This window comes from Falco rusticolus, chromosome 10 (genome assembly GCF_015220075.1).
Source record: "Falco rusticolus isolate bFalRus1 chromosome 10, bFalRus1.pri, whole genome shotgun sequence".
Lineage (NCBI taxonomy): Eukaryota > Metazoa > Chordata > Aves > Falconiformes > Falconidae > Falco > Falco rusticolus.
In genome coordinates this window covers 14,916,262-14,936,345 of record NC_051196.1, presented here as the reverse complement: position 1 = coordinate 14,936,345, position 20,084 = coordinate 14,916,262, and the positions used below count along the sequence as shown (strand labels likewise).

At 39.6% G+C, this 20,084-nt stretch overlaps 1 protein-coding gene across 2 annotated transcripts in view; it reads left to right on the top strand.

Annotated features, from left to right (window-relative positions):
- The first annotated feature begins 1,240 nt into the window (after positions 1 to 1,240).
- LUZP2 (leucine zipper protein 2) overlaps positions 1,241 to 20,084 on the top strand; it is a 309,887-nt gene continuing 291,043 nt past the window's right edge. The window contains exon 1 of one of the 2 annotated variants that reach the window (XM_037403375.1): positions 1,241 to 1,344. The gene's annotated coding sequence lies outside the window, so the exon portion shown is untranslated. Of the gene's footprint in view, positions 1,345 to 1,601; positions 1,665 to 20,084 lie in introns of those variants that run through there. The other variant, XM_037403374.1, reaches the window with a different exon arrangement.

Below are 20,084 nucleotides of genomic sequence, written 5' to 3'. Positions count from 1 at the left end.
CAATGAGGTTAACTATTAACAATGAGGTGCCATTGTACTTTAGTTGATTAAACTGTATTATATTTGATTAAACTCTGCAAATTTACAGAAAATAAGGATCATCAACGCCAATGCTTTGTTCCAACACAACTGTGTTCACAGACTGAACCTTGTCAAGGATATTGCCGAATTATTTGAAGCAACGCAAAAATAAGTTTTGAGTCATCTGTGTAAGAGAGTGAAGCAATGTCTTGGGTCACACCGTTGCACGCCCTGTCTGTGCTGGCATGCTCTGTTATTACCCATCAGCTATCCTACAGGAGTTTTCCATAGTTACATATGCATTTACTAAATGGTAGCTGTTAATAGGTGATTTCTCCCAGTCTGTAATTCTCAGTTTTTACGTCCCACTGTGTTTTGGCAGCTGTTCAAAACTGAGCAATACCTATATCCTTTACAAACAACAGCAGAGACTCTCTCTTGAACGAGTGTGGTCCTCCAGCATCTCCTGGTCAGAGTGTTGTCCTCCAACATCTCCTGGCCACGGTGCAGATGCGCCAGAGCCATCGCTGGCTGAGCTCTCCGGCAGCCAGCATGGAGTCCTGCCGCGGTTAGGGAAAGCCAGGACCCCTCAGTGGCCACTGCAGCTGGAGTGGATTGGTCTCATCTTGCTCACTGGTAGCAACAAAAAGTAATCATGCTGCAGTAGAAAGGACCTCATGAAATATTATCTTTTGTAGATGTCATAGTGGAAGGACAAATCTGCGTTTGGGAGCGGTAGAAGATACAGATAACTGGCGTCATTGTAACCCAGTGGCCATATAGATTGACTCCACGTCTTGCCCTTCAAAACTACCGATTTTCATCTTCCTTCCCTGGGTTCTCCCACATGTCTTGCTTTGTTGGAATGATTTGAGATGAAGTATCTAGATGTCCATAAAAACAGAATATACTTTATTACTTCTTCCAAGCTGATCACAAAAATTCCCATCTGGTCTTACTTAGGGAACAATATCACATAATTTCTGGTTAATCACTGTGTGGGTCAAAGCCTGTTTAGGAAACGCTGTCAAAACCTGTCTGTTTTCTCCACTATGAAAGAGAGTTCAGAACTCGGAGCTGACAGGCAAGGACACTACCAACAGGAGCAACTGCTGCTATATGCTTAGGTGAACTCAATATGTCAAGAGCTTATGGAGATGGGAAAGCTGCAGGGAGATCCCTGTGCTGCTGACACTCTCAGAGTAAGAATACAGGCAAAAGATTAATCTTAATAACCTAATTTCTGGGCCTTTAATTCAAGCAATAATGTTGCACACAAAATGAACACACAAAAAGTGCTCAGAGGAGATAACACCACTAGTGGTAAGATGCTCGCCGTTTCGTGTCACTTGTTTTTTCCTTATGTGACTTTATGAAACCTGAGAGCCGTGCGTATGTGCTGGGATGGATCTGCAGGTTGTTGTTGTTGTTGAGACTGGAGCTGTGGCATTTGTTTGGCTGGCTGCAGAATTAGCTCATAGGTTGCTATGTTAAGCTAATTGGCTAATTGGCACTGAGTTACCTCAGTTTGCTGGCTAATAAATAGCAGCAGTTGAGAAGCTGTCTACTTGTAATACTGTGAATGACTGGTGAGAGGATGCTGTGAAGCAGGAGTGAGCTATTACAGGTCATACAAAATTAAGGTAGTCCTCTTTGTCATCCACCATTCTTGTATAAAGCTCTTAAACACTTGGTTGTGTTGTTTCTTAGTACAGCAGAAGGTTAAAATGCCTGCCCAACCATGGCCCTCAGGTAAAAACAATACCGTTCACATGCCTCTATGGATTTCTAAGCTGAATTCTCTAGCTCTTTCCTTAGATGTAGTGAAATGATTTAATGATGATTGATTTTAGTTCAGCCATGTGTGTTTCTCTGCTACTCTCTTTTAATGGAGTTTATAAACTTTTTGGAATAAGTGCTAAGTATGGTGCTTGTAATGAGAGTTATTCTAGTTTCCAGGAAAAACTGAAGTAAGAGGAATTAAGTTAACAGTGTTCCCTTTCGTACAGGGGTACTGTTTCAAAGAGAGTGACGCTGAAAGGCATGCAAGGACAGGTACCCATATTCAAATTGTGTTAAGAAACTTCCACAGATCAGAAGATGGAAATGTATTTAAATTTCATTTTTAAGCCTGTATATAGCAGAACATTACCTGGAACATTTCAGTTGCATTAAGAAAAGGTTAGGTGTTTCTGTAGCACAGTAGGAATAGGGGAGTGGAGGGCCATGATGCTTTCTTGGGTCTGTTTCTGTTGTCATCAACTCCTCAACATGCCGCTTGGAAATGCTAGGTCTCTCTGAGGACAAGGCACAGATAAATTTTATGTGAATTGGACATTATTTCTGAAGACCACACGTATTTACCTTTGATAAATGCTGGATTTCAGCAAATGCTGACATTCTCAAATAATTTCCCTGGGGATCTAATACTAAAGTTTCTCTACTGTAGGGTTATTCTCCTCTGGCCAATTTCTCAACTGTTTAATTTTTTTGGTTCTAACAAGTCACCCAGATTGTTTGCACCTGCCAAATTAAGGAAGGCGAGGGGCTCTTACTGCCTTAGGTAGCCTTTGAATTTCTGAAAAGTATCATCCTGTGGTATTTAACTGATGCGTAATAGGTCTGGATAGCTTATTTCCCCATCTGATTTCATGCCTTAACAATCATACAGAGAGTTTCTGGGTAGTCCTTGGGCATCCTCAGGTTTTGTTCTTGTACTACGGTGCACAGGGGGGAAGCCTGTGAAAAGTAGTTGCGTTATTGAAAACAGCAATAGAACTCATGGGACATTAAAGTAAACTTCCTTAATGACTATAATTTAAATTTACAACATTAATACCCAGAAAAGCTATTATAAATAAAAGCTTTTAAACAGGAGAGAATTAACTTGACTAAATTCCATTAGTGACATCTGCTATAGAAACACATTAAGAAGGCTAAACACCACACTGGTTGCTCAGTTAGTTAAATCCATTAGTATTAAATACATGCATTTCATCAGCTGCTCTGTTCAAGGGATCCAAGCTTGAATTCTGCTCTTGAAGTCAATAAGGTGATTTCTTTCAGTTGAGAAGTAAACAGTGATTGGTATCTCATAGGTGTTGTGCGTTACGTGCGTACTTTGTCATTATAGAAAAAATAATATGCAGTTTTGGCTTCACAACTTTCAAGTACCTGAATCCTGAGAAAAATGTGTGCAGCACTGTGAGGTAAAGATTGACATGGACTAGAGTTAGACCTCTTTTACAACACTAATCCTTCAAAGAAAACTACCCAAAAGAGACTGAGAGAGAGTAATGTTATTCTCTGGGACCTCAGCCCAAAGCACAGAGAAGCAAATGAAAATCACTTATTTCCTTTGGGTTTAATCAGGCTTGGATTTTTGTTTGCTTTTAATGAAGCCATGCAGTAATGAAGCCACGCAGTTAAGAGAAAATTAAAGTAAACAGACCTACAGCATTGTGCAACCTTGCACATTAGAAAGTTCACAAACCTTAAATAGGGGAAATTTTCTTAAAACAACCAAGGAAGATGTGGGAGAAGCAATATAAGCTTCTCCTAGGAGCAAGAGCTTGATGCACCAGGTGCAGAGAATAACCAGCAAGGATATGGGTGGTCTGTTAGGATGCCAGCTGCTGAGCATTCAGCACTGGTCAGGGGCTGAGAATTCCCCTGTGAGAGCACCAAAAAGCAGACAAGAATGATCATAGAAGAGATTAAAATAAATTCTATCCTGGCAGTCACAAAGATACTTTTCCACGTGTTGTTTTGTGGATGTGTTTGTATGTTGATGAGGGCGGGTTATTTTGCATTGCAGAATAGTTTGTATTCTATTTTAAAGCAAAATTATGTGCAAGCTAGTGTGTAGAGTTATACCATTTGAACTGGTTATTTGAAGACAATGCTCATCTGGGAAGGTTGCCACGCAGCTCTAAATTTTCTTGGCATACAATATAGTTTCTGTCTATTCCTTTACCACTTGTGGTGCTCCTTATTGTGAACTGAAATGATGGAATATTGGCCTCATTATTAATTTTTTGGATTTGGAGTGTGTTTGGGCTTTCTGTGTTTAGGTACCACGAGCATATGGTCCCTAGTTCCTTCTCTGTCATCTAAATTTCCTTAGTCCATAACAGAATCACCTGAGAATGATGCTGGATGGTATATTAAAGTGTCCAATTACTGTCTGTTTTATTTCGTTTTCACAGAACAGCAGCAATCTGAACTCAACCTATCACTCGCGTAAGCTTTGTTTTTCTTGTTTTGACTATATCTTTTTCTCTGAATTGCCTATGCCTAGCAAGGAAAAACAATAATCAGTGATCTGCTGTAAGTTTACATATGTGTTGTTTATGTGCACTGGAATTACTTTTAAAAGCCCTCTGCAGATCACAGTAGGGATGTATTTTCCTAATTAATATAAATGCTACATGTTCCAAGATCTCAAAGACCAATGTCTGTAAATACTCTCCTGCAGTACTCACACACACACACACACAATCAGTTATTAACTTGCAATGGTGTTTATGTTTTATATTATTTGTAATTAATTGATAAAGTATTAGGGTGGTATATTAACCATAAATATTATTGTATGACATTTATTTATGCTTTGCTGTTTCTCAATTAGGGAGATGTTTAGTAAGATGATTAAAGTGTGGTGAAGATGGAGAGAGATTTGAAAAAAATAATTAAAATGGGAATGGAGGTCAGGGAGAACAGTCATCATTGAGGATAACCAGGAGGGAGAAAAGCAGTAGTTGGGAAGTCAGCTGCTGGGTGTTCAAAGTCAGTGGTACTCAGAGAAGGCATGTGAATTTCTCCTTTAAAATCATCAATAATCAGAAATGAATAGACATGGTTTTACTCCCAGAAAGTGCAAAAGCTAGTGTCAGTTGTTCTCCCTCTTCCCTGGGACAATGCTAATTTCCATCAGGAAAATGTAACCCCAAATATCTCACTGATTGATGGTTGGGTGTGTCCTTCAGTGTTCGCGCAGCACCTAGGGCAGCGGCTCTCCAGTGCTAACTGGAGCCTTGGGGTGTAACCGCTGCATAAACATCAACTACTCGCAGGAGCCAACAGCCTGTGTTTCCTGCACCCTTCCCGCAGCTCAGCTCATGGCAGCTCTTGGCTTTCTCTTGTACCGTGTTTATTGCTCATGTGCTCTTAAACTGGGTCAAGGAATTGATTTGCTTTGCTCCACTCGCTATAGAAATGACAAGAAATGAAGCAGAAATTAAGAGGATAGAACTTTTTCGAATGTGTTCAAGCAAAACTCATGTTGAAACGTTCTATTGAAAGCAGTCCAGGTGGTGCTACCATGAATAAAGTTTGTAAGTATCCCCTAAAATAGTCATGTTTTTTTCCTTAAATTCTGGACACCAAAGCATTTCTTGCCAGCTGCGTTGGTTTTTTTGTGAGTGTTTGAGACTCAGATTGAAAATTATTACACTATCATTAGCAGATTGGTGGTGGTTTTTGTTGGTCTTAGAGGTAATTCTACTTAACGCTGTGATTATATCTGTTATCGTGTGTACACAGTTGATGCTTTATATGTGCTTAGCCTGGTTTATAATTCGACAACTGGTGTGTTAACTGTTACACTCTTAACCGTAGTCCAGCTTTCTATTAATGCATTGATGTCCAATGAATCCAATGCAGGGGGTCCTTTCAAAATTAACTCTAAAAGTTCCTGACTGTTGCCACATGCTAAAACCACAGTTTTGCACTTATAGATTTAAAAATAAATTTGACTTTTTATTTAGTTTCTGCGTAAAGTACTCTTTAGTCATTCTGTTCAACATTTGCGGGAGTTCAAATTTCTACTTGAAATTCAGATGACAATGGAAGCACTAAAGCACAATGAAAATTGAGCTGTATGTATCTAGCCATTCTTATCACCCTGGGACATGACTGCCTCACCATGTCCTCGGTACATAAGAATTTTTTTCTTTCTTTCCTCTTGCAGTAGTTCCATATTCACTCATATTTGTTTATGCAGAGGCATTAAGCAGTAAAACTGGAAGTGAAGATAGCAAAAAATAAGGGAAGAAAAAATTATATTCTGAGGGTTTATGTAGACTTCCCAGTACAATATGTTTTACAAAAGGAGTCTAAACTGATGGCAAGAAAATCTCTTAAAAGTCTCTTTACTGTTAGAAAACATATCTATTTCTAAATATTGACTCTTGTAGAAATCTGTTCATAACCTTCCTGCAGGTTTCTAGGAGCAGTTCTAAATCTGGTCCTCTCTCCTGCCTTGAGGCCACCTAAGTCATGTTGATCTCTTAAAGGAAGAGTCCTTGTGTTTGGCGTTTTTGGTTTTGTTTTGGTTTGGTTTTTTTTCACAGCAACTAAGAGTAGGTAAAAGTTTTCTGAGAAACATATTTAAAATTAGATGACCTGAAAGGTTTAAGGAGGACTTAAGTTACTGTAAAAAAACCATCGTAAACCCTTCCTTTTAATTTCCCTAGCACAAGATGCATTTGGGTCTTTTTATTACTTTAGAAGTCCAAAGCTTCCCAACTTGCTTAAATGCTTTCTGACAGTTTTGAGAAGTGCAAAATATACTTCGCGATGCATAAAGTATTCCACTTTTATCGCCTGAGAAGTTCTATGCATTCCTGTTACATTCAGTTCTGCAGAAAACAGAACATGGCTTCTTTGCTAGTTACAATAGCTCAGCACTCACTATTTTTTTTCCCTCTCTCTTGCTCCATCTCTCTCCTCTCCTGCCCCAGTAACTTAATCATTCACAGCAGACTCAAAACTTCATTGATTTAGGAAACTTGGATTCAATCCTGAATATATTTCCAGAACTGTCAATGTGGGGACTTCTTAGGAACAGGTGGAATATGGGGCCGTGATTCAATCAGGGATTTATCAAAAAGAGCTGGAACCGCCTAGATGTGTTTACAAAAAGCAGGTTCGTGTATATTATGTATATTCTGCACCTGTTTCTCCCCTCCTCCTCCTTGCTCTGGAGCTGGTCTATGCAAAATGTGTCTGAGTTTGCCGTTTTGGCACTTGATCTTATTTTGACGTCATGTGAAATCCAAGCAGTAGCAAGGTAATAACAAAGACATTGTTCTTAAAACAAAAAATAAAATTCTTTATATCTTGCTTTCCAGACTTTTTTTTATTTATTTTTTTCCCCTTTTGATCAGAAATGGTTGTTGGTTTAATTCCCGAATTGCTGGCAGGCCTACAGCTGCTTTGTAAAAGATCTGACAGAGCAGACGTAGGACTAAAATATAAGCAGCTTGGGGAAACACAGCATAGGCAGCAGATCAGGTAAGAAGAATAAACCATATGTTATTGCTACTTCCAGAATCGTAATGTCGTTGGGTTGATAAACTATTTTCTGCGTAAAATGACTTAAGAGGAACATTTACACTTTACTGTATTTTGAATAGAAGTAGGCTTGCTCCTAATTCTCTGGGGTTTTACAATGAGTCTGTGAACAACAGGAGGCAACTCTGCAGATTTTTCCCATTAAATTCATGCTGGTACGTGCTTGTCTCTATTATATCTTGGATAATGATTGCTTCCCAGGTGCAGAAGTCAGGTTTTGGATTTAAAATATACACGAGAGAGGTATTTTGGCTAGGAAACCATAGGTCTGTTGCTATGATGAGTATGAGATGTGATACTCAAAGATTTCTTGGAGCCTTTAACTATTTTTCAGATATCATACAGATATTGCCAGGGAATGAAAAATACCTGTTTTCCGAAGACATACCGATATCACATCATCACAAATGTGTCCCTTTCTTCAAGGAAGGTTTTGAAGACTCAGGGTGGAAAAGGTCAGTTCCAGGCCGTTTGAAACAATGTCTCTTGCCATGCTGTGGTGTCCCTGCCAGACCCCACGCAATCATCATCACCGCAGGATGAACGGTAAAGGGAACAAGGAAGACTTTGTTCGAGAACGTTGTGAAAATTCACAACTGATAATGATGACTGATGCATAGCAGCGGTAGCATAAGGTCATAGGAAGGAAAAAAGAAACAGCAAAAATCTATCAGTGATTGCTTCAAGAAGACATTGACTTCTTCTGGAAAAAAGTGCTCCTTTTTATGTTACCACTGTTAATGAACTGAGGGTGAAAGGAAGGCAAGACATTTTGTGGTGTGACAGCTAAAAAGGGGTTTATTTTGTGTTGTTTCACTTACTGAGTAGGGTGTGGTGAGAATGGAGCCTTCTCCTAGCAAAAGCAGACTGTACCCTGAGGCAGTGATGTTTTTCCTGCTCCAGGCGTTTTGGAGGAGGAGAGGAACAGGGGAAGTGAATGGAAGTGGGGGGAAATGCAGAGTACTTGGCCCTTTCCAGATGTTCCCAGACATGAATTTGTCCAGTGGGTAGTGAGTAAGAAAAGAGATATTTACCGATCCTTTGCTTTTCTGATACCTGTCCTTCTATTAATTTACCAGAGGCAGGTTTAAGTGTAGGATCAATCAGGTCTGAAACCAGAGACACAACACAAAAAAACCACTCAGTGTCCTGTGCAAAATGAATTAATTAACTGATGATCTGACTGAAGGAAAAATTAAGTTTTCGTAACTTAATACTTGTGCCCAAACTCAAGGAGAGGTGTCTTATTTTCCAAATATGTAGGGATTATTTCTATCCTTGCTCTTTATGTGCTTTTTCACATCAAGTCCTAGCTGTACCAAAGCAGATTACTCTAAGTACCCTTGTGGGATTTATTCTTAGGAATGTAAATAAGCTGAGCATCAAATGCATAATAGTCCAGTCCAGTCCTGAGAATTTTCCAGTCTCTGGTGTGAGAAGTGTGTTAAGTTTGGCTGAAGTGCAAATCTGCCTCTAGTTTTCCTGTTCATCTGAACAGTTTGGACTTTGACTTGTTTGTTGTCTTCATTGCTCCACGCAAAGCATTATAACAGCAAGTACAGGCAACTGGTGGTGGAAAATGAAATTTCTACTCCAGTCTAAGAGGCCAAAAGCTAATGGGCACACGAAAGGCATGCTTACTACTGCTACTTGCTGTTCTTGCTGTACAACAAGATTGTGTTGCACTAAAGGAGAAGCCGAAGGGTTAATTCATCGTTGGTTCTGAGCAATGTATAAACAAGATTTGGTTGTGATGGAGGTGAACAGTTGGGAGAAGTGACTAATCTAATCAGGCCTACAGTCAGGGTAAGGCTGAGTGAGTAATATCGGAATATAATAAGGCAGAATTTTGAATTTCAGGACAGGAAGAGATAGGGGAGGACTTGGAGAGCTACTCTGCAAGTCAGTAATAGGCTGGAAGAGTGCAGAAAGAAATGAAAATGTTCAGGAGAAACTCTTGTGTACCCAAAGGCTGTGCATGAGTAACACAGGAAAAAAACAACCCAACAGTGTTATCAGTGAAAGGGTGAGGAAGCTGGGTAGAGAAGTGCAAGAAGCAATTAAGAGAAAAAATATAACGCTTTGTTCCGGGAAGAGTGCAAAAGCTGACAACGTGAAAGCATTTGGGGAAAATTGCCAGGAAACAGAAATGAAATTAGAAATTACATGGAAGTATAGGAAATCAAGAAGCACTCTGAGGTGTGCCTGTGTGCTTGTTTACATGTATAGACACATACATACAGAAGCTTCGTCAGGTTTCTGAAGGACAGTGGGAATAATCTAATTACGCTGGAGACAAAAGTTTCCTGGCACCTTTAGCTATTTGTGTCTCTTAGTGCTTTCAGGAGGGTTGCTGACAGAAGGTCAGTAGAAGAAATGAGCTTTTCATGCTAGGGATAATGAAATATTGCTAAATTCAAAAGTGCACCAGAAATCTTTAATCACATGCTAAATTTAATTTGTGAAGTGTTAAATGTGCTCAGGTTTTATTTCAGGCTCCTGAAGCTGGGTACTAAAGTACTTGAATCATTGCTAGAAAGTAAAGAACATTTCAGGAAACCTGTAACTTTATGTTAAAGTCTGGGTTTTTTTTTCCTTTGGAGACAAAAAAGAAAAAGGAATGGGTCTGCTTCTATAGTCTCCAGGTGCTCATATGTCTGGATGTCCAATTCAAACAAAATGACTAGAAGTGTAGGATTTCAACTCAAGAGTGACATAGTAGAAAGAGTTGCTATTTTATATCACATTAAACTACTTTGGTGCCACAGAAAATGACCTTTAGCTGGCACAAAAGAACAGATCCTGACATTCTCTCCACCTATTGCCTTCAGTGGGAATACCTTTGGAGTAAGAAACAGCTCAGTGTGAGCAAGAACCTCAAAACCAAGCCTTACAATAGATTGAAATCCTTTGATGAGTCAAATTGTAATAATGTCTTTCATTTTCAGGTATAATTTTTTACCACTGAAAAATTTCTTATTTCAACACGGGCAGCTTAAAGTGGAAGTCAAAATATGAGCAGAGATAAATAGTGCTGTGTGAGCCTCCAAGGGGTGTCCTAATGCTAGAAATTCTCCTGCAACTTTGTGCCAAAGTATTACTTTATAATCTGTCAACTGTTTAGCCATAATTACAGCTTCTCTATTTTGTCCCTACATGGGAATTTGTTTCTTTTATAATTTTTAATTTCCCAGGAGCTCTCATTAAGGGTTGAAACCATTTGCTTGATTTCCCTTTATTAAATATACTGAAGAGTCAGCTGTCTTTGGAATAAAATACAATTTCATAATTAGGACTATGTGCTTATTCGCTGTGCTAAATTTCTGCTTTATTCTTATTTCAGTGTCTTCTCTGAAAGTAAACATTTAGGATGGATAAGTAAAGTTGGAAAGAAACAAACCTTATTCCAGACTTATCTCCCAATTGTTTTATTCTTTCTTGGGTAACGTGTATTTCATTTTGATTTATTTATAAAATTAGTTGGGTAACGAGGAACAGATTTGGAGTGAGCGAGAAATGTTGACCTTGTGTTGAGAGCTCTGCATGATGGCAAAAATACCTTTTTTGCTTTTCAGGGTCTGCTCTTGTCCTTTGTTTTACAGCAGTTAATTTCCTTAAGTACATTTTTTCTTGATCTAGTAAAGATAGAGCATAGCAGTAATGAAGCATCCAGCTGAGCTGAATATTCTTGCAGTACATCTTTAGTCTTTCTATCAACACTTCCGTGGGGTTTGAATGCTCTTTCTGCTCTAATTTAATATTATTACACCTTATTTATATTCTGGCATCATCCCAAAAACCCAATGTAGCCTGTCTGTCCTACTGTGATAATGCTGTGCGTGGACAGTGATCAACATGTGGAAATTATAGTACTGAGAATTGCAGACATTTGCCCAGGGCCATAAGTGGAGGTCAAAAATTCATCTCTCTTAATTACATATTGGTTATACAACCACCCAGACAGTGTCGCCTCTGTACCTAAACATGATGCTCTTATTCTGAAGTCTTCTTTTCCTCCCTAATAAAACAGTTGCCTTCAAACCCAAACTCAAGGCTTTTCGTTGCTTCCTGTTATTAGAACTCTGCTTATTCTAATGATCTTCATATCCTACATCCCTTCCCCTGTTGCTGCTTTGTGAGTTCCCTTATGCAGATCTGTGTCCTCTCAGCACTTATAGCCGCTTATTTATTCACTCATTAATTCAGTAATACAAAGGGGGATTTACAGTTACAGGCACTTCTGATGTGAAAATGGGTGAGAAAAGAGGAGACCAGATGCCTTGAGGACAGCTTCTTTGGTTTTGTTGCTTTGTTTTTCAGGCTTTTGCACCGAGCATGCTTGGACAGTCACGAATAAAAAGGGAGTAGAACGGCCAAAAACAAGAGAGAAAAATCTCTAATGCGCTAGCCCAGAGGCTGACACTTTTTAACGTTTTTTTTGACAACCCATAAGAGGTCAGTGTGTGACACCTACATTTGATAATCTGCTCTGCTTGGTGAAATTTCCAGCACAAACTTCTACATCAGAGAAGACTCTTTCTATTTTCAAGTGCCGGATCATTGGGTCCAGGAGAGGTCTGTAGGTAGCAGTAAGTTGAAACAAGCATTTCAGCGCCATAACCTCCCCAGGGTAAAACACGGTGTGGGGAATGTGCTATATCGCTTTCTGTACCACAATATCTATGTGGAAACTGCAGATGTCCTTGCAGCGGGAGCCTGAAGAAAAGGCTGGGTCCTTCAGGAGAATTTTCTTTGTGTTACTCCATCAAGAAAGCTGAATTAATTCTCTGTTTCTCTTTAGAGCTTCCCATCTGCTGTGTGGCTGTGAATAACAGCGATGGGGAGAGCCAGAGAAATGCTTTGCTAGCCAGCTGAGAGGGAAAACTTTGGAGTGCAGATTAAGAGAAAGGTTGTACAGCCAGAGCTTTTTCTGCTGTCTCTGCCTTGAGCTTAGACAGCTGGAGCAGGGAGCTCTGATGGATCTACTGGAGGCAGTTTGGGGAAGTTCTTGAGAATTAATTACTCTTTCTTTCGTTTCCCTTGGGTCTGGCTTGCAGCACAGAGTTTTTGCTGGTGACATGTGTGGATAGGCTGGGAATAAATGATATGTCAGTGGAAAGGATTGCTGACACTTTTATACAGCCAGTGGATAGAATCCTGGAGACTTTCTCAGCCGCTCCATTTCATCATGAGAACTCTTTCTAAATACATGCACAAATAGTGATTCTGGTGAAGATGCTTTATCCTTGCCTTTAACACTCTCCATATCCACATGACACGCTTTGCATCTGAGATGGTGTAACTTTCTTTTGGTGAGGCTATTTAAAGCCCTGGATATGAATGTTTTTCTCCTATGTGAAACTATTCACTGGTGTAGCTCAGAGTACTCTGCAAACACTTCAGCTTTTCATTATATTTATTAGACCTGCGATTTAGGTAGGGTAGGTTATGTGTAAAATTTACATATACTTAAATGGACATCAAGAAAAGCTGTAAATTATTCAGATCGATCAGAAAGGGATCAAAAAAAAATGCCTATCAAACTTAGATGAGTAAGCATTATCTGCTGCGGTCCCTGCATTCTAGATACTTGCTTATAGAGTAGACTCCAGAGCTATAACTGAGGTGCCCAAGTCCCTTTGCAGAGCAAATAAAAGGGGAAAAACTAGGGAATCATTTCAAAGAATGGTCTTATGAGGCTTCTTCTGATTCCTAGGTGCTTTTGAGGGGGGGGGGAGGGGGGGGTGTGTGATGGCGGGGTCTAGGGTCTGTACCTGTAGGATCTCTGCCTCTTTCAAGTTGTCTTTGCAGCCTGGAGTCCTTAAATGAGATGAGGGGTCCATAAGCCTTCTAAAGAGCCAAGCAAAGGAAACTCTTCCCTTTTACTCCACTTGCTGAGTTTTAAAATGAAATTAACATCCTCTTGCCCTATCCCTGCCTACCTCTTCCCAGAGTCTGGAGTGGAAGATGGGGCTTTTACAGTCATGGAGGTTAACTGCAGGTCTCTACAGCCCATTTGTTACAAGGCACTGCATGCTGCTTTCTGCAGTGTGGCAGGGATTCAGTTTTGCCTGGAAGCTCCTCATAAAACACCTTGTAGAGGCAGCTGGCACATGTTCCCTTTCCGTCAGTCAGGGGGCAGATGAGCATCTCCCAAGGTCAGGGTGAATTCGGCATGCTTGTCTCTGCCCGGGGCACCTCAGAGGTGGCAGTCCTTGTTGCAAAACTCATCAGCCACTGCCACTGGGTCATAGATAATTCAGGTTTGTTCATTTAAGATCTGTGAAGGTGCCAGACATCCCCATTCCTACAGTGGAAGAATACCTCTATCCTGTTGTTTTTGTGGGTTCCTTTTAAGTTTAATCATGAGCTTAGTGTTAACTGTTTTGGCTCTCTGATGGAGCTCTCATGTGCTGGCAGAGCCTACGTGGCACCTGAATTTCAGTCAGTGAGCTTGCAGCCCTTCGCTTGGGGAGCTTGCCTGAGGGTAGCGAAATGATCACTGTTAGTCACTTGGTGGCCCTGACTGCTAGATGCTACTGCTCAGATGTTCCTTTCCACCAGCACCCTAATACTTCCAGTTATACCTATAAAATTAACTTCCTGGGTGGCTAGAAGTACTGCATTCATTACTTCAAAAACCCCATCTCTATCCCTGCTGCGACTATCTATTTACTATCCTAAGGGGACAATGAAGTGATAATAAAGCATATAATTTGCTTGAAATGGTAGGAAAGAAACTAGTGTAATGGGGATCAGTAACTCTTCCTTTTTACAAATGAAAAATGGCAGAAGCAGTGAGAGTGGCAATCACTTACATTTCTCAGATTTATCTGGCTTTAGGTCTGGAAATTGGGTTCTGAAGTGCAGAAGTAGATCTGTGTGAATCAGTGCAGAGATCATCAAAACCAGAAAGAGCTCACAGGAGGGATTCTCGGTAATCCTTGTGAAGCTATACTAGTGTTTCTCCAGGTGTAGCTACCAACAGCTTCCCAACCCCCTTATTAATGAGAATAGTATAATTGGCTTTGTAAATTATGTATTAGAGGATGCATCTGCATGCTGCCACATTTTGCCAAGTAATAAAATGGTTGCGGATTCGAGTTTTTTAGAAGGTATTATTAAATAAACAGCGGTTGAACTAGGAAAGCTAAGCTGCCAAGACTCCATAAGCTCAGGTGCAATTTTTACATGTGTGTCTCAAAGTGGGTCCACAAATCTGTAAGGCCCTGCTCTCATATTCAGTCTGTGTTTTTTGAGGTAAAGGTAAAATGAAAACACTGATGAGCGTACTTAGGGATGTAAGGGAAGAAGCTGTTTGAACCTTGTTCTGCTAAAGACTCTCATCAAGCAGCACTGCATTGCATGAACAACCACATTAATATTATACTTAAACTAGGAAAATTGTCACGGTTTCCCAGTCTTGCATCACTTTTAACAGGAGTGTCAAGAGTAGTTTATTTGTGATGACGCCTGCTGAATGCTTGTATTAGAGATGACATTAAAATCTCTGGTATCCTCTTGTTAGCCTATTCTCCTTCTGATGCATTGGATATACGGGCTTGTAACGGTTACCCTTCAAATAGTCGCATGTGAAACTGAAAAGAAATGTCTGTTTCTTTTACTGTCAGACACAGAGGACAGAACCACTAGGAACTAAAAAAAACCCCAGTCAATAGTAACATGCTAACAATTGTCTGGAAACACATTATAAAGAAAAGATATTTATAAGCATTTTTTAAATTGGAAGGGAATGGTGTGTATGGCCCTGAATATATAAAACATTAAGGCGTTAGACATTGGTTAAATGCTGGAGTAAAGCTGAGACATCTGATAACTGCAAAACTGTTTATTGCTAGACATATTCCAATGAAGGGAGCATTGCTCTTGAAAAGATAAAAGAATACAATGAGCTATAACATAAAGTAGAAAAAATGTTCTTCCCCCCCCCCCCCCCCCCAAGGTTTAGCAAATGTGGTGTTTCTATTTTCTTAGGCTATCCAGTGACTTAATTTAGAGGAATAAAAAAGATGAATTGTGTTTGGGTCTCTGTCCTCTTTGCACAAAATCATCCAGCAACTGAATTGATTTAACTGAACTACAGTGCTCAGCTCAGTATAGAGACCTATAGCACATCTACCAGGAAAATTAAACCCAGGCAAATAAAAACCCTCTGGGATTTCTGCTTAGATCACTTCCATCACCTCAATTTTAAAATATGGAAAAAAGGAATTCTGAGAGGACAAATACAAAAGACACAGCAGTGGTAATGCTTAAAAGGTAAGGCATCATTACAAGTAGAGAGGTGTTTTAAAGAAGGCCACTTTAGACTCTGGCTGGTTGACAGTTGCCCAATTCCCAATGAATGCACTACTTCATCTAAAGTAGTTCAGACTTTATGTTCTTATGATTGGCTTCCAACAATTAATGTACAGCTTTGGGTTCTTCAGTTAAATATTAATAGTACTTCTTGGAATAGTTCATACAGTGTCTTATGCCCATGTTTCTGTTACCTGCTTAACTCTTCCAGAGACATAAAATGTCATAATGAGTTACTGAGACCTTTTTGTATGGAGAATTTGCATGGATTTTCTTCCTTAGATATAGCTGTAGTACCTGGGTTAGGTAGTTCTCACCTTCCATTGCATGAGCAATGCATACAGGAAGAAATTCCAGAAGTGAGCGTACAGCATCTACTTATTTACAGCAGTGGTTTAATATTGCATCTGTGTATCTCGGTGTAAAAGACTTGAGTAGCCCATGATTCCAGAGCGTTGTGTCTGTCACAGTCCAGCCACAGGCTCTCCAGAATGGTCTTTTGCAATTTCATATTGTTCACTTCTGATTTTAATTAGGAGAAATTCTTATATACTATGTGACAACTATATACAAAGGCCTTAAAGTAATTTACACTAGACTTCTGCATTAGTCTCTGTACATGACTGGTACATTCTGACCCACTCTGTTTGTGAGCAAGCTGAAAACTAGAAAAAATGTCACACTGATTGCTGAAGCAAGCTTTGTGCTGTGGATTATGCTCGTTATTCATAATTATCTTTTTGTGACTAGTCACCTGAATGGCATTCTGTTTTTATTCTCCAGTTTGGGTGATCAGAACTGTAAGGGAATATGGAGTGGTAAGGAAAATAAAAATTTATGGGACCAGAATCCATTTATTGCAGCAAGGTTTAGGGACTATGCATTATTATTTCTCCTTTCAAATGGAAAGTCATGAAAAAAGAAAAAAAAAAAAAAAAAAGAAAAGGAGAGAGGTAATTGGAATTCAGACTTAATTTTCTGTATGAAAAACCATAATTTATCCAAGCACTAATATTAAGAAAAGGGAGGGAAAGGACATAATAATGTGATAAATCTGGTTTTCTAATTAATCTAAATGTTGAGAACTATATCTCTGCACTATAAACCTGACTTTTGTTAATAGCACAGGATAATGATGTTTCAGTCACTGAGGAAACATTTTTTCCCTTACTTAAAAAGCAGCAGCGTTGTTTGTTTTTTTCCTGGGGGGGTAGGGTGGGGTGGGGTGGGGAATCTAATAAGAAATTAAACATGAGGAAATCTGGGGAAACAAGGAAATGTAAGTACTGATATGATCTTTTCCATCACAGAAGCATTTTCTGTTTGGGAGTTCTTTCACATACTCTCCTGCTACTTCCCCCCACCCCATTCTTTGTCTAAAGTTCTAATTTCTTGTTCCATGGCAGCGAATAAACCCGGGAGCAAAAGTATGAATAGCAAATTCACAGCAGCTGTAACAGCAGCTATTCATTCTGAAGTCAGCTACTGTTTTGTGGCATTTGCTCTAACCCAAACGTTCTGACCCTTATTTCCAGGCCAGTCATTCCTACTGGTCCAAACACTCTATGTCTCACCTGGTTGTAGAGCTGGCCCTAAAAGATTGCTTACACTACCTCCTCGGTGGTCTCTCCTGTTTGTCCCCTGCTCCCCAGCAGCCAGCTGTGACAGCCTTGCTGCTTGCAAACAGCTCTGGTAGGTTGAGCCTTCAGGAGATGGGAAATGTGAGGGCAGCAGTTATTTGAACAGTTTCATAAGGCTTTTTAAATTAACCGCTGTGTATGCAGATAGAGAGGCAATTATAGTGAAACAGCGATTGGAATGAAAGCTGAGAAGCACTTAAAGAAGTTGTTCGTCATCTGAGCAGGAACAGAGCTGGTAGGTTTGCTTCTCCCAGTTCCAATAGAGCTGTTACAGCCTTGTCATTATACGATGTAAAACTCTGCCTTGTACAGCTTCGTCTTCACTGTTTCGTTAACATTTCCAAATACACAGAGCGATGCTATTGTGTTAGATCAGTTCATTGCAGTCTCCATTTTTGGACTATTTGCCTAGGTTTTGTCTTTATTTGCCTTCACAAATGAATACCGCCCAACGTTATTACCTTTGTCACATCTTTCTCTTTTAGATCACAGTGACTGTCGCTTCTTTTTAATTTGAAGAGCTGTTTTGGACAGTGGAAGAAAGTGGCTATTATGTTTCACAACGAACCCATTTGGAGTTTGGTTGTGAAAAGATATTTTAGTGAAATAGTCTCATAACACAGGAAGAAGGTGAGGGAGAAGGGAAAATCGGGTGAAAAAATATAGCTGCAAAATCAACATTGTAAGGAGAACGTGTATTGGCAATTACACGTGGCGTGCAATGTGTTCTGTAAAAATGAGCAAATAATTTGCAATGAATAATTCAGTTTACTAATTTGGCCGTTGATCATTCTGTGGAATGTTTGCAAGAAGGCTGCAGTGTCCTTGAATCTCAACTGCATGGGAATAAGGTTTCCCAAGAAAAAAAAATAATAAAGTTCAGCATTCGTTGCAAAGACAATGCAAAGGATGTTTCTGTGTGCTCCTTCAGTGAGGGCAACACGTACTGTTATTGAGCTTGTCTGAGTTTATCCTTCAGTAAGATGTGGCCGAGGTATAATACAGGAAAAGAATGGCTGAAATCAGAGTGTTTATTAAGAAGAAAAAAAAACCCAGAAGTATTATGTAGAATTTCCAAGTTCTAGAGTTATAACTTTTTCATGTTGAAATAAAATGCGAAAATACATTGTGGGAGCTGGAACAAAGAACTCTGCTAATTAGCAGCAGTAAAAATAACTGCCTTTCTTTTGAAAGTAATTGTATGCAAAAACAGAGCTTGTATACAAAGGGATAATTAACACAGAAAATATATAATTACATACAAAGGAATAATTAAATCTGAAGTCTTAAATGCATTATGAACAACTGCTACAAGAAATCACTACTTTTTTGGTGCCAGTAGGAACGGTAAGTTTCATCATGCATCTATTCAAGCTCATTTGTAACTGGTGCTTTTCCTCTTAAAAAAAATAAAAATAAAAATGGAGGAAGGAAGTTTCCCATAGGAAGGGAACGAGGCACCTTAGCAAGGTTATGTGAGATGAAGGGGAGTGGCACTGTCTGCAGCTTACTCTTTCCTACCTGGTGGTGTAAAGCCTTTACTTTGGTTAGTAGTAAAGTCATCTTATAATGAACTACCAGTGCCTACAGAACCTACCATGAGCTGTACCATGCTCAATGGGAATTTCAAATCACACTGCTGTCAAAACTCCTGATCTTTGTGGAACTGGAGCCATGTGTTTACCCAACAAAATCTGTCGGGTCCTAGGGAGAAGGATCATCCTACCCTGCGCAGGGCTCTGCCCTGCTGCTCCTGCTACCCAGCCACAGGCAGGTCTGCGGAGGGCTCAGCTCTGTGCAGCCTGAGGGGCTGTCAAGCACTTGAGGTTTGTGCCTAAAAATACGCTGAACTTTGTGCCTGTTTCTGTGGACTGGGGACTGGACCGTCAGAGTTTTGCCTGACGGAGCCCTGCAGGAAAACATGTCGGTTGACTACTTGCAGTGAAGTGAAACAATTCAGGGCAATTCCTTAGGAACAGAGTGTCCATATGTTTGGTTTCACTCAGCTGCAACAAGCAGCTCTGCTGTGTGCTTTACACTGTGCTGTACTTTTTAGATCAATCCATGGCATCATTTGCTCATTATAATGGGCAAAGCAAGCTAATCCCTCTGTGAATGACATAAATGACTGTGATAAAAACCAACCCACTTACCAGCTAAAACTTTGATCAGTAAACCATTCCTGGAGAACAGTGACAAACAGTAAAAATATTGATAGATCAGAATGTCAAAAGATTAAAAATCAGTGGGACTACTCATAAAAATGGTGCTAGTGTGAAACCTTAATTCATTCAGTCAGAAAATGAGCTTCGATCTGTAAGATATTTAGGTACCCAGTTTCAGTTGGATTAATGAGAATTAGAAGCATGAAGTTGACTTAGACATCTTGCAGTACTAACATGTTTGTGAACTTTTGATTTAGTAATCTCTGGATATCCCTGGGCAATTTAGTTCAGTACTTTTTTTTTTTTTTTTTTACCTGAATATCTTTGAGTCCCAGAAACGTTATTGTCTCTTGGAATCATTCTTCACCTAAGCGTCTGATGGAAAAATAAATGAAATTGTCCCTTCTGATTCTCTCTTTAAATCTTTACTATAAGAATGAGTTATTACCCAGTTTACTGGGTAAGTTACGGGGTTGAATGGTATGTGTTTGTAGAGTATTCTGTTCATTTCTCGGTAAACAAATTACAGGAAAGTAATGGCGAACTACAGGGAAGTAATAGTTCAGGCTAAGAGAGTCAAATA